The sequence below is a fragment of the Stenella coeruleoalba genome (genome assembly GCF_951394435.1).
Source record: "Stenella coeruleoalba genome assembly, chromosome: 14".
NCBI classification, from domain to species: domain Eukaryota; kingdom Metazoa; phylum Chordata; class Mammalia; order Artiodactyla; family Delphinidae; genus Stenella; species Stenella coeruleoalba.
This window is the reverse complement of record NC_137160.1, coordinates 76,619,756-76,637,428: the sequence shown is the minus strand read 5'-3', so window position 1 is coordinate 76,637,428 and position 17,673 is coordinate 76,619,756.

Sequence of the window (17,673 nt, the reverse complement as noted above, 5' to 3'; positions counted from 1 at the left end):
CAAACCTGTTGCTAGAAGACGGGAATGGGAAGAGATGGGATGGGTTTGGGGGGGACAGGTTCCTTTGCCATTTAAGGCCTGTGGTTTACTCTGGGCTCAACACACAACTTTTCAAGGCTGTGGAGAACTCCTTCACTTTGATCTCTGAAGGGTTTAAGGAGTTGAGGGCTGGAGACCATTGTTTCCTTCTACTTAAACTTGAGAGATAGTAGACATAGGGGTTAAAAGCATGAATCCTGGAGTCCAATTGCGGCTTCCAATCCCACCTTTGCCATTTCTCAGCTGTATGACCTTGGAAAAATTGCTTAACATTTTTGTCCCCCAGTTTCCTTATCATTAGAATGGGCTGATAATAGAGTCTGTCTCAAAGGGTTGATATGAGTGAAGGAAACACTTAGAACAGCGCCTGGCACCTAAAAAGTGCTATAGAAGAGTTTTAAAAATGAAAATAGCCCAAGTGCAGTAACAGCTATCTTGAGGAGTGACCGCCCATCCCATAAATCTTTGTTTCTGGGGAAACCCCTCTCACCCACTGGATGATCCTTGGCAGCCATGTTTATGTCACATGACCCTCCCTGGCTGCAGCTGATTGGATCAGGCATAAGCTCAGGAAAAAAGGTGGGCCAATCAGATTCCTTCTCACATGACAAAGAGACTTTAGTGAGTCTCTGTTGGTGGCTGGAACCAATGGTGTTCCCCACTGGGGGTTGAAGTTCCTGTGGTGTGTGTGTGTTTCCTATGATCTGTTTCTATACCTAGATCTATCCTTGAAGATGACTTCAGTTGAATGATGTGTAGATGTTCTCATGCCATCCCTGAGATTCACTTAATAATCGGCCTCCACCTCTGGACGAGGATCAAGGTGGCTGCGGAGGTGGGGAGTAGAATGAGGAAGTGGTCAGGGACAGAGTAGTTAAAGATGGAATTTAGAATGAAAGGCCAGGATTGGCTGATGGATCACGGCTGGGTGAGAGGAAGGTATGCGGATTAAGACAAATTATGTGGGTGGCCTTCGCGTGTCGATTGCCTGTTGTTTTATCCTGTCCCCGAGGAAGGGAACAAGATGCATTGGGCGGAGGGGAGGGTGGGCAGCTTGTCCGGAGGAATGTAGGTCAATGTATGTATTGACTTTTCCATGGTCCCTATGGGTCTTGTACATGTGCCCAGAATATTCCACATTTGGTTGTATTTTTGTCTGTGTGTGTGTGTGTGTGTGTGAGAATCTGCATATTTGACCTGTGATTCTTTGATCCTTCAACTTACTTTTGAGCTCTGAAGATGCAGATTTTTCCATGATAAATGCTTACCAGACTTTTGCAGGGCCTTCTCAAAGACATGTAGGCAGGAATAAAAGTCGCTCGGAAAAACACATTCCTAACTAAAATCCACTTTGACCACAATGGTGGCTTTGAAGGTCAAGCGGGTTGGAGGGGAAAGATTTCTTCAGAGGAGGTTGGGGCTTTGGATCCAAGGAAGAAGCAGAATTCACTAAGGAAAGAGGGACATGAAAATGGAAACAGCCTGAGAAGTAGACCAGTCACCAGGAGATCGATCCAACACTAGATGAAAAAACCAACAGTCACAAGAGTCTTTCCCACCCGATGATACATCAACCTGCAAAATCTAGACCACAGTCTCCAGGCCTGGACCCAGGAATCTGTACTTTCACCGCCTCCCTCCCCAGAGACTTTGTAAAGCCAGCCTGGAACCATTACAAAGTGAATCTTTAGGTATCTCCCTGCCAGGAGGATTATCCAGTTAGAGTCTTCTAAGTACAGGTCAGGGCTTCTCCTTACCTCCATGCTCCTAATCGAAATCAGTGGCCAGAAACGCTACCCACATCACCAGGAGTAATTTGGGATCTGATCAGTGATATCTGGGGATACTGATTAGGTTCCATTTTCTAGGGCTGGAGTTTCCAGGGCAGGACATAGTGGCTCTGTGTCTGTCTGTCTTTTTCTCTCCTCTCTTTTCTGGCTTTCTGATTGGTTAACACAGACCTACAGCCTCTTCTCTTAAAGACTGCTCTCCGCCCCTAAACGTGCAGTATCAGTTTGCAGGGGAGGCAGTATGGGGTGAAGGAGAGCTAGTGCCGAGGTTGACTTTGGCCAGAGGCTATTGAGACTGCAGCAGCCTTAGAAAAGAAGCCTTTCATGTGGTGTGACCCAGCCCAGGTGACTCTCATGCCTGGGGATTTGGCACAAAGGCCCCAGTTAATAACACAATGCTGTTTTGCTTTCCATTTGTCTGGCGTTGTTCTTTGATGAAACCCCTTTAGAAAAGGGCAACTGTCAGGATTTGTAATATTTCTGGTTTCCTGTCCAGAGTACTGTTTACATTTACCCCCAACTCTATCCAAATTCTTAATGCAAATATCCAGTAATTGGAGGGAAGAGGGAAGCAACATTTATTAGAAGTCTTGCTACGTGCCGGATACTTTATAACCGTCCCCTCCTCTGACCCTCACAATAACGCTAAACGATGGGCCCCTTTTTGTAGAGATGGGATCTAAAAGATGAGTGACCTTTCTTTTTTGGAGGGTAGGTGAATGACGGAGGAGAGATCCAGCCCACGTCTGGGTTTCCTGAATACATATTCCTTCCTGGACACTATCCATCTTCTTGAGGTCAGTTTAGTCCTGGCAACCCCAAGTTGGCACCCAGCTGAGCACGCAGGGAGGTGACAAAGGTAGAGGCTCGTGTGCTTTCATAAATATCTCCACGGCTGTTACAACACCTTTGGGGAAGAACCGTGCCCAGTCCTCTAACTCGCCAGTGTTTCAAAATCAGATGAACCACCACAAACTGACTCATGAACTCTGGCCCTTGAGGAATTTTTGCGAGGGTGGAACAAAGTGAGTGTTTGGGGTTTCCATCAGGTGTTGGGCCTCATACCACATTGTCACCCCGTATTGACACAGGGTTTCCTTGTCACGAATTGGGAAACACATTTGCTGTGGATTGGCAGTTTGGGTGAGAGCTGGGACGAGCTCGGGAATGTGGACCTGGCAGGGGTTTTGCTGGATGTGGGTGTGGAGGGACAGGGTAACCACAGTGCAACGTTGAGTGCCTCCAAGTTCAAAGAGCACTACTGAATTGTTGTTTTTCTAGTTCTTCCTCCTCCAAGTCCCTCCCAGGGTATGAGAAATGCCTTTCCATGTTTCCCTCCCTTCCACTATTAGGTTGGTCGTTTAGAAATTTCTCAGAAAAGAATTAAGAGTCTTACATTGCGGTCGAGAATTTTTCTTGAAGCGGGTGTGTGTGGAAAGAGATGGGAATCTTCCTGTCTTGGATGGCATTGTTTTGGAAACCTCCACAAAGGCTCCCAGTCCATGATGGGAGTCTCATGGAACCGTTTTGGTGAAGTGGTTAAGATCTTGGGTTCTGGAACAACACTGTCCAACAGAAGTTTCTGTGATGATGACAAGGTTCTATAGCTACCATATTATGGGAGCCACTAGGCGGCATGTCACTACGGAACGAGCACTGGAAATGTGGCTAGTGCACCTGAGGGACTGGATTTTTCATTTATTTTCATTTTTTTAATTGAAGTACAGTTGATTTCCAATGCTGTGCCAATCTCTGCTGTACAGCAGAGTGACTCCGTTAGACACATACAGACATTCTTTCGGATTTTTAATTCGGAGTGCTTCCAAATTGAAGTCACGTGTGGCTAGTGACTGCTGCGGCTGTACGTCAATTTCAAGAGTCCTGAGTCTACTGCTTTATTACTGCGTGACCTCAGGAAGGTTGCTTCACCATTTTGAACCACCGTTTCCTCATCAGTAAATGAGACTAAAAATGGTACCTACCTCTTAAAATTGGCGTGAAGATTAAACAAGGTAATGTCTTGGAATGCTTAGCATTGGTGCCTGGTACCCAAGCTTTCAATAAACGTTAGAGAACAAAGTGCAAGGAGGGAAGGGACCATAAGGGTGGAGTATAAGATGCTCTTGGTTGTCTCCTTAACAGCCACTGTCTATTCTGCCTTGGAAACAGAGCTCTAATGTTTTTCGTGAGTCACTTGGTCAGCCACGCGCATCGCTAGAAGATGTAAAGCTCCCCAGCTTCTATCCCACGAGAAGCTGGTCCCCTGAATCATGTCTGGTCTATGCCAGTCATGGTTGCTCCTTTCTGCTTTCCAGTGATTATGTCACCAGCCATTGTTCTTGGCCTTCCCCAATCAGTAGAAATTGATTAGAGGCCAGACAAGAAATTCAGGCAACGCTTTCCTGGGGCTCCTGCAGCTGCAGGGGGAGCGAAAACAGGTAACAGGTTTGCTTGCTCCCCGGGTGGGGGCGAGCTGATTCCTTATCTGGGGTAGGGGTAGGGCTGGAGGCGTGGCTTAGGTGTTTTGCCCACCCCTTTGGGGGTTTGTGTGCAGGGGGCATGTGCAATACCCTGATTTTGCTCCCGACCCCCTGCTTTTGTTCCTGCTTCTTCAGAAGTGACAGTTGGGTTTTTGGTCTGTTTGTATCTTGTCCAGAATTTGCCCCAACTGTGCACGCACGCAGTTATTTTTAGCCGCTTATAGTTTCTTTATATTTCGTTGCTGGAGGAGGCGTTTGTCCAGGTGCAAGCACTGCAGCAGAGGGGCCCAGGTCCCAGGTCCCAGCCTGTCTCAGTTGGTTTAGGTGAGGTCATATGATGTGCGTGTGACCAATAAAAATTCAGGGGGAAATCTGCTGAGCAGTTCCTGAGATGTTTTTATCTCACTCTTGAAAAGAGATACAAGAAACGGATGTACCGTTTTCTACATCTGGAAGTTGTTTTCCGTGATGCCTGGATCTGAGCGACCTTTCAGAGCCAGGCTGGGCAGCCTAAGAGGACAAACCCACCCTGGGAGAAAGGCAGAGCAGAAAGACAGAAAGAACCTGGGTCCCTGATGATGTGATCGACCCACTCCCCTTCTTCTTCAGTCTCCTCTTACCTCGGCCGACTCTCGGTTTCAATCCCTGACTTTGTACCTGGGTTCCAACACCAATTGGATCTTCCCTATTTTGACCTGGATTTTTCTGTACAGTTTTTGGCTTAAGGTCATCCCACAGCCTTCTGTTGTTGGCAAGGAGGCCAACTGTGTGTCTCTGAACTCCAGCCCAGGAGAGGCCATAAGGAGTGAAACACTTCCTCTTCCACAGCTCTCCGTGTTGCCTACACCATGCTGCCTTTCCAAATGTGGTAAAAAAGTGCCTCAGACACCTTCAGTCGAGCCCAGAGCATCTCAGGACTTCCAAAGAGGCCTACCGATGGATACCACACTTTCCAAAGCAATCCAGAGTTGGTGGGGAGAGACTGATGGATCTGTTTGATCCTTTTCACTTTCGTATTAACCAGCCCCCCACCCGCACCCATGGCAATCACTAACAGTGCTAACTCCACACCTGCTTTGCGCTGTTTAAACACACCATCTCCGTCGATCCACACAACCTCTCTGGGGTGGGTTTTCTCATAAGCCTCATTTTACAAATAAAGAAACTTAAGCTTTGCAAAGTTCAGAGAATGCATCCAAGATTCCACAGCCAGTAGGTAGTGGTCCAGAATTTTATCCCAGTCTTTCCAGCTCAGACCTCATGCTCACAACCACTTAACTCTGCCGTCTCAACATCTCCTGTGCTCCTGGGAAGTCTCCAGAATGGTGTGTTCAGTATTCTTCTAGTTATCCACACTCCAAAGCCACACCAGTGATGACGTTTTGAGGCCAATGAGGAAAGTTTCTTGCCATCTAGCTCTGCTTTCTCTCTTAGTCCAGATTCTGGTTCTGCCCTCCCCCTCTCCCAGTCAGATCCTTCCTCTTTTTCCTTCTAACTTTATCCTTCTTTTTCCACCAGATGACCTTTTGGAGGTCATTGTGCTGGGACGGCTGGTGACTCCCAGACTCCCTGGGTACCAGGTTCTCGGTATCGGTGTCTGAAATCAGCTCACGCATTGCTAGGTGGTTTGAGGCAGCCAGTGTCCAGACCGGCCTCTCTCTGCCTTGCGACTGAAGGAGGTGCAGCCTTTGAGGAGAGGAAAAGGTTTTTCAATGGCCAAAGCGTGGTTGAGTTTGTACTCACTAAAACGTGACATACTCATGGTCAGTAACTTTCTGATCGGGCTATAAAGACAGGATCCAAGAGAGGTAAACCGTTATGAACTTCCTTCTCTTGCTGGGTCCCGGAGGCCAAGATCCTGTGTGTATGTGAGTAAAGGAAGTGAGTTTAAGAAGTGAGAACCTCGGAGAAGGGTGGCTTTTTCATGAGAGCTGTTTCATCTGCAATTATTTATCTACAAGTTTATTTACAGCTCAGAATCACCATCCTTCTCTCTGAATCCCAAATGTGTATAAATAGTCAGAAGTTCACACTATTTTAGTATCCGATGATGCTCTAGTCCGTTAGTTAGAAACATTTTACTTAAAGGGAGGGGACTGCGCAAGGTCGTGAATACCGGGGAGGTGGTGCTCAGCGTGGGGCTGTCCTAGAAGTCTACCAGCCACGGGTTGTCAGTTGTGTTGAAGGTCACGCCCACATCTCGCCTGCCAGCTTCTATGAAGGCAGACATTAGGTTTTTTTCTTTTTTTTTTGCGGTACGCGGGCCTCTCACTGCTGTGGCCTCTCCCGTTGCGCAGCACAGGCTCCGGACGCGCAGGCTCAGCGACCATGGCTCACGGGCCCAGCCGCTCCGCGGCATGTGGGATCTTCCCGGACTGGGGCACAAACCTGCGTCCCCTGCATCGGCAGGCGGACTTTTAACCACTGCGCCACCAGGGAAGCCCAGACATTAGGTTTTTGTCTACTACTGTGTTTTGAATCCTTGGCACCTGGCACCTTGTAGGCACTCCCAGCATTGCTTCCATTCCATTGCTCTGTCTTGTCTCATTTTCCCATTCCATTTTACCGGGCAAATTCAGTGTAGAAACCAGTATCTTTTTATGAAACATACTTCCCTGATTCCGTCAGAATCAACTTTGGGGTCACGCAGCATTCTGTGGGATTCCCATTGCTGTTGCTTCTTCGATTAAAAGAGTAAAGCAAGAGTTGATTATGAAAAAGATACTCCCCCAATCGTCAGGTTCCTGGGACTGTAATTCACTAAAATACCCCCTGCCACAATCAGTGAACTTCCCTAAATATTCAACTTGTGCCCACAGAGTAAATTACTCACCTGGTACAGTGGTCCCCCAAGGACTCCTATAAGTGAAATATAATTTTGCTTGTGGAGTTAGTTGGAAGGGACCCCAATGTTTAATCCTCAATGATCCAGGAACATGTATGTCCCATCACACCTTTCACTAAATCTCTATATTTGTGTATTAAAACAAAACAGCCTTGAATATCTATTAAATCGTACAAGAGATCATAACCTAATACTGCAACACAATTTCTCCTAGGACCTTGGGGAGAAATAATTTATTATTATTTTTCTATAAAACTCATAAAATGGGGAAATGATTTAATACGCAGAGTAGAACTAAATTGTTTCCAAAGTGGCCAATTTTCACGATGTTTAAAAGTACGCGGTGCTCCCTAGCATGGCTCCAATATCCTTTGACACTTTGAAAAGATTCTGGGGAATGTCACCGAGTGTGGCTTGGGTTCTGGCCTCTCCACGTTTCCCTGCAGTTTCCGATGCATCTGGGCTGAGGAGAGATTTGTCAAGCCCTGCCGCAAACACGTACTTTGGTGGTTTTGTGACATGTAATCTTTCCTCCAGGAAATCATCTTGCCGCAACTCAGGTACCAGATTTCACTGAAACCCTTTCAAAGTCACACACGTTAAATTTGGTTTTGTTTAGCATTTTGAGCCAATTTCTAAGAGCTCTTGGGGGAATACAGGTGACATTTATAAAATGCCTACCATGGAGCTGTAGGTAACACTTCAATGCAACTTTCTAAGTGCCTGTTTCAAATGTTTTTATGCAATAACAGGCCCTTTTCTGCTTACAGTCACCTCAGGAGGTAGGAATGATTGTTATCCCCATTCTACAGATGAGGAAACCAAGGCAGGTAGGCCTGGTTCCCAGCCCATGCTCTAAACCATGATGTAATACTGCTTTTCTAGAAGATTCTCAAGCATCCACAACCATGCTTATTATCTGAATATTCATTTAGAGTGTGGAAAACTCATCAAAGTGAGACAACCAGGATTATACACACGGGCTCACAGTGGGCCTGTAATTTTTGTGCTGGATTGCCCATTCTGTTAGATCCATGAATTGCTGAATGATAAAAAGAGCCCCGTCGTAAGTTAGCCTTGGGCAGTTCTCAGAATCTTGGACCAAAATCTCTGAGAAGGTTTGCAGGAAGGGAACTTGTTTGAATTTGAAGAAACATTTCTCAAACTTAGTTGAGCACGGAACCCTTTGGCCTAGCATTATATCTACTGCCTTACCCTCCTGTGGACCAGGGTTCCACAGAACAGTTTGGGAAACAAGGCTTCATCTAGATGTCGAGGAGATCAGGCCTCCCCAGGGAAAGCATCCGCCTCTCGCTCTTCTGGGGTCTTGTAGAATGAAGATGGATTTCATCCATACTGTGACACCCCAGAGCTATGTTAAGATTCTTAAAACAACAATAATAGTAACAGCAACCACGTATGGGGCACTTTCTAAGTGCCAAGAACTATGCCTAGGACTTTATGCATTGGATCTCCTGGTCCCAAGCAGAAAAGGATGACACCAGCCAGTGTTTGCCATGTGTCCTGCTGTCTATGGATGTAATTCCTGACGAGTTCTCTGAGCAGTGGCCCTTGGAGAGGTTGTGGTGGAAATGAGATCTCTGCTCTGGGGAGCATAGTTGACTGAAAAACCTCAGTGACCACATTTCTGGATCTTTCACTGCGTTGATAATGAGACCATGTTTCTCTTAGGCTGCTTCCTGCCAATGACTGGACCGGATGGGCTCAGTCCCTCAGGCCCACACTTGCAGGCTGCAGGATTCTTCTAACAGGTGACATTGACCTAAGGCCTCCCCATCCGCCTCAGACCTGCACTGTGATCAAAGGCTTTTCCTGCTCAGGCCGCCTTCCTTCCCCCTCTCCTTCTAAGGTGTCAGACCTGCATCCGGGTATCAAGGCTCTCCCCACCCTCTCCTGTCTCTTCCCCTTAATCCTTCACAGGTATTTCCCCTACATAAATCATTTGCCCAGCAAATCCTATTTGGGGGTCTACTTTTCAGAGGTTCCTAACAGAGCAGCCAAAGCACCCTTGGCTTCTGCTGCCACCCCAGAGCTTGATGGCTATGTTCCAGGTTGGGATCCTACTTTTGTGGTCAAGGGCAGGAGGCGGCCAGTTATTGCCCTCAGGTCAGACCTGGCTTGCTGCTTCTTTTTGCAAATAACATTTTATTCACACACAGCCAAGACCTTTCAAGGATGTATTGTCTCTGGCTGTTTCCGTGCTACAGTGGCAGAGTAGAACGGTCTCCATAGAGACCATCTGGCCCGCAAAGCCTAGAATAGTCACTCTCTGGCCCTTTATAGGAAAAGTTTGCCAGTAGATGGTCTAAACCAATTTATCTGGTTCTCTGAATCGTGTTTCGATAAATAGCATCTTCCCTGCCCTTGCTGTCCTTCAATTTCTTTAAGAAATAAGGAATCTGAGAATTGGGTATTATAGTTGATTCAGCAATTTATTACCGAGCGTCCTCAGTGCTCTTCAAGGCGCTGGGACAGACGTATTCATTTGGTCAACAAATGTTTGCTGAGCACATACTAAGTACTAGGTGTTATGGTAAGTGCCAGGTTGGATACATTCATTCATTCTTTTAACAGAGATTTATGGTGCCCTGACTGTGCCAGATGAGGCAGGACAGACAAAGAGGGTGGTCACACATGGTCCCCAAGGAGCATCTCTCTGAGATAGTTGACCTCCTTGCCATTTTTTTCTTTTTCTTTGCTAACAAAACCCCAGTTTCCTTCAAGATGACAGCAAGCCACGCCCCAGGGAATGATCACAATTGAGCTGTGTCAATATCAGCCAAGCCCTTTCCCTGGGTCCATGATTGTCTAGAGCGGACAAGTGACGCAAATCTGGCCAATAAGATGTAAGGGGGTGCTCTGACAAAGGCCTCCAGAAAATATTTTCTTGCCTAAAAAAAGAGATTTGCCAGGAGAGAATCCTTTCTCACCAGCCCCCTTCCTATCCACTTTGGGTTTTATCTCGTGAGGGCTTTTGATGTCAACAGTGGCTGCAGCCATTTCATCACCATGAGGGGATGGCCAAGAGAATCATGTATCTTGCCCCCATCCCTGCCATCATCAGCTACTGTAACAATCCTGAAACTGCCTCGGTCAGGTTTCTTGCTACACGAGAAAAGTAATCTCCCATTTAAGCCACCTTAAGATTCTTTTCCTTGCATCCCAAAGAATGCTCAGTGATGCTCTCTTCCAGGGGAGAACATACTGTCTAATCCCAACAACAGTCAAGTTCCTTTCTCTCCATGTTCTCACTCTCATCTTGAAGAATATTGTTTTGTTGGCCAAAGCTTGGCCCAATAATTCAGAACATAAAGGCAGACCATCCCAGTAGTTTGCAACCTTGGGAAGCTTCTAAAGGAGAGAAATCTGGTTCCCATTTGCACCTCGACACCTTCCCTTGCTGCCAGCAGGCACTCACAGGGCCAGGCAACTTTTGCAAGGAAATCTACTCAGAGTAAGCCCCTTCCAGCACAATGGAGCCCTTTCAGAGATGAGACAGGATAGAATGTGAAAGATGAGTTCCGATCATAAAGACCTTGGCAGCGGTGGGCATGAGGTGATGGTGAGGGTGGGAATCGGATGAGAGAAGTAGTGAGGTCTGGGGACTGGTGGGGCGACAGGCAATGCAGCTCACTCGTTCACCTTTTTAACAAATCACCTCGCGCAGAGTCACAAGAAAGTAACTGATTTGTAGAGATGTTTTAATTTTATTCTTTGTTTTGCGATCTCTACAATGAGGAAAATTCCATGATCACCATCTTGCAGGTGATGAAACTCAGATTCAGAAAGGTGAGACGGACTAGCTCAGGGTAGAGCTGGGATTCTGATCACCAGGGTTTATGATATGAAAGCCCACAGTTAATCCACCACCCGTACGTCCTCCTAGGATTGCAGAAGCTTCCAGAGTTTCTCTCTTTCATCTGGTCGCTTGAATCACAAGGAACCTTAAACACTGAAACCACGTCCAAACCAATAAGCCTAATACCACAATAATAATAATAATAATGACAAAAATATGAATGATAATAACATGGCTCTTATTTGTTGAGTGCTTAGTATGTTCCAAAGTCCATGCTAAGCTCTTTCCTTGCATTCTCTGATTTAATTCTTATAACAGCCCAAGGAAGTGGCAATCTATATTATTATTTTAAATGAGGAAACTGAGGTTTTGAGAGATTAAGGGACTTACCCGTGGTCCCAGGACTTGTAAACAGCAGGGCTGGGAATAGCTCCAGGTGTGTCTGATACTTGGTCCAGAGCACGTCAACTCCACCGGATGCCGCCTCCCTAAAGAATGTTGCTCCTTTGTCTCCAACTCTCATTACAGCCTTGAGCCCCCTTTTGGCAATCCTCTGTCTCATCTGCCCCAAAACCCTCCTGCTGCTGCTCCAGCCACGTGGACTACCTTTGACCTCAGTGTTGATTCCAAACGAGCATGCATCCTTGTGGGCCTTTGCCCATTTTGTTTTCTGGGTTCTCTGTGCTTAGCATGCCTAGGGGGTGTTGGAGACAGGAGTGGAGGAAGCAGGGGGTCCCTGGGGAGCGGAGAAGGGGATATTATTAACTACAGGCTTTTCTAGGGGAGCCCATGTTAACTATTATAAGCCGGCAGCTCATGTACTCTAAGACTGGCGCATCTGGTCAGCAGCTCATGGCTTGCAATTCGTGGCTGGGGTTTTCCCCTTCTTACATAGAAAGGTGATCTGATGGTTAAATAGAGTTTTAAAAGGCAAATGGCAGGACAGCACACACAGCTGTGATAAACGGAGGCATGACCTTCTTGGACACCCTGGCAAGGGTACCAGGAGGGATCCTTAACTTGTCCTCCACTTCTGCAAAGTGCTGTCCATCTTGCCATCTGGGGGAAGAAGGGTCTGAGTCAAATATGCAGCCTCCGTGTTCTACTTCCACCATCCATGTTGCTGCAAATGACATTTCATTCTTTGTTACGGCCGAGTGATATTCCATTATATATATAGATAGATCTGTATATCTATAGATATAGATATCTCACATCTTCTTTATCCACTTCACCTGTCGATGGACTTTTAGGTTGCTTCCATGTCTTGGCCATTGTGAATAGTGTTGCTATGAACACAGGGGTGCATGTATCTTTTTGAATTATAGTTTTGTCCAGATATATGCCCAGGAGTGGGACTGCAGGATCATATGGTAGCTCTATTGTTAGTTTTTTGAGGAACCTCCATACTCTTCTCCATAGTGGCTGCACCAATTTACATTCCCATCAACAGTGTAAGAGGGTTGGTTCCCTTTTCTCCACATCCTCTCCAACATTTGTTATTTGTAGACTGTTTTGATGATGCTCATTCTGACCAGTGTGAGGTGATACCTCATTGTAGTTTTGATTTGCATTTCTCTAGTAATGAGCGATGTTGAGCATCTTTTCTGTATGTCTTCTTTGGAGAAACGTCTATTTAGGTCTTCACTGTTTGCCAGAGTTTTAATAAATGGGCGTGTTTTGTTTAGTATCAAAGTCATCAAACAGACATTGTTTGGAAAAAGTAGAAATTGCCAGAAACTTTTAAGAATAAAACAAAAAGCCTATACAATCCAGCCATCCCACAATGAACTCTTGGGTATGTACTCTTCCTAGCTGTCCTTCAGTGCATGGGTCAGCAAACTTTTTCTGTAAAGAGCCAGATAGCAGTATTTTCTGCTTTACCACCATCCGTTCTCCGTTGCGTTGCTCAGCTGTGCCACTGTGGCGTGAAAGCCATTGATAACACATCAAAGAATGAGCGTGGCCACATTCCAGTCAAAGGATGTTTGAACACTGAAATTTGAATTTCACGCAACTTTCACGTGCTCTGAAACATTCTTCTTCTTTTGATTTTCTTCCCCTTAATCATTAAAAAAAAATTTTTTTTTTTTTAAAAGCATTCTTAGCTCACAGGCGAAAAATAGGGAGACTGGATAGTACCTCCAAGGTAGTTTACCAACCCCGAAATCTGTGCCTAATTGTTGCATACGTGGGCATATATATTATAAATTTAGACTCTAAGTTTATGTACGGTTCTGAGTCCTGCTCATTATGCTTGTGTATGAAAGAACTTTTCCATACGACCAGATCTACGAAAACCTGAATTTTAGCGGCTGTTCAGTGTTCTCGTATATACAGGTTCATGATTCTTTTTGATTTGCAGTGGAGGTTGTTTCCATTTCTTTGGCTATTATGGACAATGCTGTGATGAAATTTATTCTGTACCTTCTAAATGAAAAGAAAAGATTCAGGTACACATCCGAAAGACTCCTACAACTTTGTCTTTATCCGAAATCCAGAGCCATCCTTACCCGTGCACAGCGGAGGGAGGGCTGCTCCAGCTGCATCTTTCTCTTCAAGGGATTGAGTGAACTTTGGGATGTGCAGATGGAAATATGGATAACTCAGGTCTCCTCCAAGACCTCCTCCTCCTCAAGACCTTGGGTCTTGAATCCCATCTACCTGCTCTCCACCCAAGGAGGTCTATATAAGCAAATTCACCACCAGATGCCATTAGGAGCAATTGAGGTCCATATTGGGTTAAGAAATTTGCTGCAAGTCACTCAACAAGCTGGTGGTGACATTAGGATTAGAACTCAGAACACTTTAATTTCTACGGTGTGTTGGTTAAGAATCTTGAGCAGAGAAGTTTTACTAATAGAAGAATATGAGGAAAAGGAATGAGAACAATACTCCCCCTCCCCCAACACCACACACACACACACACACACACACACGGAAAGAAAGAAAGAAAAAATTATACTCTGACCCATCCCCACTCTGTGCCGATTTCCTCTTTTGGGATTTAGCTTAATTCAACCTTTCGACTTGTTTGCCGTGTACGACAATTTCCTCCTTTCCCAGAAACAAATCGAGGTGTCTCCTGAACTCATGTAGACTCTTACTTCCCTCGCCTCCCCGTTTAACATTTTCCATATGTGTTTTAACCTAGTGGGACGCCAGCTCCCTTGGTTCCCGAGATATCCGATGCCTGGGTAATGTTCTCAAGTGTTTAAACCTTAGCAGTATGAAAAGTTTCTCCCTTTTTTCCTTCTGCCCTTTCATAAATGGGGGCATTTCTTGGGAATCTCATTTCCTTTGTGTGTGAGTCCAATTCTATTGTTATTAGCGCACGTAGTCTGCCCACATCTTACTTCTGAGTCTCTGAAATCACGTTGTTCCCACCATTAGGAGTAAGAAAGACCCATGGAATACAGTGGGATTCCATTCATTGATATAAATCAGGGGCTGAGGATTCTGATTATTCGAATGGTTGTTTGTGGCTGGAAGAAACATTGGAGGTGGCTAATAGTTTACAGATTGGGAAACTGAGGCTTTGAGAGGTTACATGGTTTGTCCAAGGTCACCACCTTGCTAGGGACACATAACAAACATTCTGAGTTGCCAGGATAAATCTAACTGTGGTTCACCCACATGAGAGAGCCCGTGAGAAGAGAAGTAAAACTAACCCCCAAATTCCTGGGGTTAATAATAGCAGCTCCAGGCCCAGCCTTGATTATTCGTAATTTCTTAACTGTCACTTATCGTGAGCAGCTGATGGCAAAAGTATATATATGTGCACTTATATCTATATTAACATCTCTGACACATAATTTACTTTTAAAAACAAGCGAAGAGCGAGTTAAAAATCAATGAGCATAATTTTTAACATTTGAAGTTAAAAATAAATGATTCTTACATTATTTATTGAACTGGGCAACAGTGAATTCAATATTTACATTATTAAAAGTCTCACTTTTATAGTCTTAATAGGCATGAAGAGTTTATTTGAAAAATAATAATATTGATACTACAGATGAGAGCTCCCACTTGCTGAATTTCCCCACAAATCCCAGGAATTTGAGGATCAGTTTCCCGATCTGTAAACTGTTACCACGAGTCCTTGAAGCTGAGCTCCATTATTTCTTTCAACCCAGTCCAAGATTTTCTCTACACGTGGAGTCCTGTTGTTTTGTGAGTGTCTCTAGATGAATCCATTCCTGCACATAGATTCACCCATTCCTCCATCTATTTATTATTCAACAAATATTTATTGGCCACCTAGGATGTGCATGTCATTGGGCAAGATTGACCATGAGCCCTGGCACCCACGCTTCTCCACATTCCTGATCAAGTCTTGATTTAAAGTAGTCTGTCCTCTTCTCAGTCAGACCAATGACCCTAGCCGAGGTTTAGGGAACACAAGTCAATGTAGCTGGGCGTGTACATCACCATAGATAAGAAAGCTGTGGGCTATGATGTTTAAGCCAATGACAAAATCTATAACTCCTTGTTCTTCTTCAGCCATCCTTAAACTATCCCCAAAGCAAGCCCTTGATGGGCCTTGGGACTAGGAAGTGACTTCCCGTATGCCCCCAGTTCCAAGGCGAAGGTCTTCGTTCCTGATTCCCACGTTCCACTCGCTGTGTTCTAGATGCAGGGAGAAGAATGGTTCAGCCCAGTCCCTGCTCTCATGGAGGTTACAAGCTGGTGGGAAGTCAGCCATCCTTCCAGTTATTCCTACCTCCCAGCTCCACACCCCCCTTCTATACCCTGTGCTGGGATGCTGAGGCTGGGACTCTGCAAACCTCATTTCTGCCTCGCCTGGCCCTCTCCTGGGCTCTGCCAGTGGGGAGCAACAGAGGGAATCTGGAGGAGGCGAGGGGACTTGCTCCCTCCTGTCCACTGGCAGCTCCGGTGCACATCGCCCAGTACTGCGCCTCCCCCGCAGGGATGATGCCTTCTTGTAACAACAGCTGAATCCCGTTTGCACTTTTTCCAGTGGATGCAGACCCAGCTTCATCACATCCCTCTTAAAAACACCAGCCGACAGTGCGCTTCCTCAGAGGTCAGGGATCCAGCCCCACAGGGACCCTTCTCTGAGCTTAGAGTCACCAGCCAAGTGTCAGTTCCATGGGGTGTCTCTTCTAAGCTTCTAAATTTTAATAATTCCAACATTTTCCCTTTATTTGCCAATCCTGGAGGTGGTAGCATCTCCTTGCAGTTGATACCCCCGAGATAAGTTAGTGTCCATCTTTCCAGTTACCCGGTTGGCAATTCTTTATATTAAATTCTCTCTGTTAAAATAACTGGTGTGATTTTTGACTCCTGATTGAATTCTAACAGATAAAGCAAGTAATCATAAAATCCCACATATATGTAATCATAAACGGTGGTTGTGCTATGAAGGAAAGGCTCAGGATGCCATGAGAGCATTTATGGGGAAACTTGGGGGTCAGAGGAAGCATCCCTGAAGAGATGGAGTAAGTGGGAGTTAATCAAGGAAGGCGAGGAACAGTGTTCTGGGTCAAGGAACAGCATGGACAAGAAGAGCAGAAAGAGAGAACGAGGCACATTGGCCTCCCTGGTCGGTGGCTCAGGGCAGTGAGTGCAAGGTTGGTGAGTCTATGGTGGGGACACCTCTCCAGTGAGAAGAGCAGTGGGAGGTGTAGATGGAGAGAGGCAGGAACTAGAGAATGAGATGGTGTGAAGGCCAAGTCATCATCTGGTTTTAGGGGGAAAGAAACAGTCGAGCCCTGTTTTGCATTGAGAGACAATATAGCTTGATGGTTAAGACTCTAGCCCAGCGCGGAGTCTAGTAGACTAGACTCTAGTAGAGTCTAGTAGAAATAAAGTATGAGTCGTGCATGTGATTTTAAAATTTCTAATAGACACATTAAAAAAAAAAAAAGAAACAGGATGAATTAATGTTGATGATATATTTTTATGGAACCCAGTATGTCCAAAGTATTCTCATGTTAACATGCAAGCAACGTAAAAAAATGAATGAGACACTTTACATTCTCTTTTTCATACTGAACCTTCAAAATCCAGTGTGTGTTTTCCTCATGACACACGTCCACGAGGACTTGCTATATTTCAAACGTGTAGTAGCCACATGTGGCTCGTGGCTGCCGTATAAGACAGAGCAGCTGTAGGGTGAGACCACCTAGGTTCAAATTCCAGCACTACCACTCATCAGCTGTTTAACCTGCCCAATTTCTTCCATCAGTCTGTTTTCTCCTCTGTAAGATGGAAATAACAATAGGGTTTACTTCATAGAACTATTGAGAGAATTGAATAAATTGATACACTTAAAGAACCTAAAACATACAGCAACAATGATAATTATAACTATACGAAAAAAACCCATCACCCTGGCAAAGGTATGGAATCAGTTGGAAATGCCAGGAGGATGGTGGGTAGACCAGTTAAACGTTGGTTGCTGGCATCTTAGCAAAAGAGATTCAAGGACTAGAAGAGAAGATTTTTCAGAGATGTGGCTTGGGTTCAGAGTATCAATTCCTTCTGACCCCATAGGATTCATGAGGTCTTAGAATACTTCTGAAATCTGGGATCCACTTCTGTCTCTCTCTCAGCCCTTTTTTGGCATTTCAGGGGGACTCTGAGGCTCATAAAATGGGAACATCGTAATCAACACACGAACATGCCTCATTCTGGAAGTGAGGCTTGGGAGAAAACATTCTTGATTTACAG